The sequence below is a fragment of the Orycteropus afer genome, unplaced genomic scaffold (assembly GCF_000298275.1).
Source record: "Orycteropus afer afer isolate SDZICR_OR568_19922 unplaced genomic scaffold, OryAfe1.0 scaffold00882, whole genome shotgun sequence".
In the NCBI taxonomy this organism is placed as follows: domain Eukaryota; kingdom Metazoa; phylum Chordata; class Mammalia; order Tubulidentata; family Orycteropodidae; genus Orycteropus; species Orycteropus afer.
In genome coordinates this window covers 452878-453381 of record NW_006922469.1, presented here as the reverse complement: position 1 = coordinate 453381, position 504 = coordinate 452878, and positions in this window count along the sequence as shown.

Sequence of the window (504 nt, the reverse complement as noted above, 5' to 3'; positions counted from 1 at the left end):
AAAAATCTGTGAAGCTAATTAAAGCCAAAAAACTGTCAAGCTGAGTTAATGAATTTTATAGCATGTCATGAAAATTTCAATTATTGCTTTTAACACTCTGAGTAAGATGCAAAATATATGGCAGATAATCTCAAAAAATCTTTTAACTGAGTTAAAAAATGTGATGTTCAAGATTCCTAAAAAAATTGTATTACTTTAATTTAATCACTATTATTAATTAGGAGGACAACAGTACTAATAAAATAATAATTTTTGATATGTATGATATGAGCTAAACTATATTCATTTTCTAGTGCAGTGTAACAAATTACTATAAACTCAGTGGTATAAAACAACACCCATTTATTAAATGATAGTTCTATAAGGCAAAATTCTAGACATATGAGACTGAGTTCTTAAACCATGGTTATAAAAAATACAATTCAGATGTCAGCTAGGTTGGGTTCCCCTTTATTAATCTTAAGGTTCTCTTTAAGGCACACACGATTGTTGGCAGAATTCATT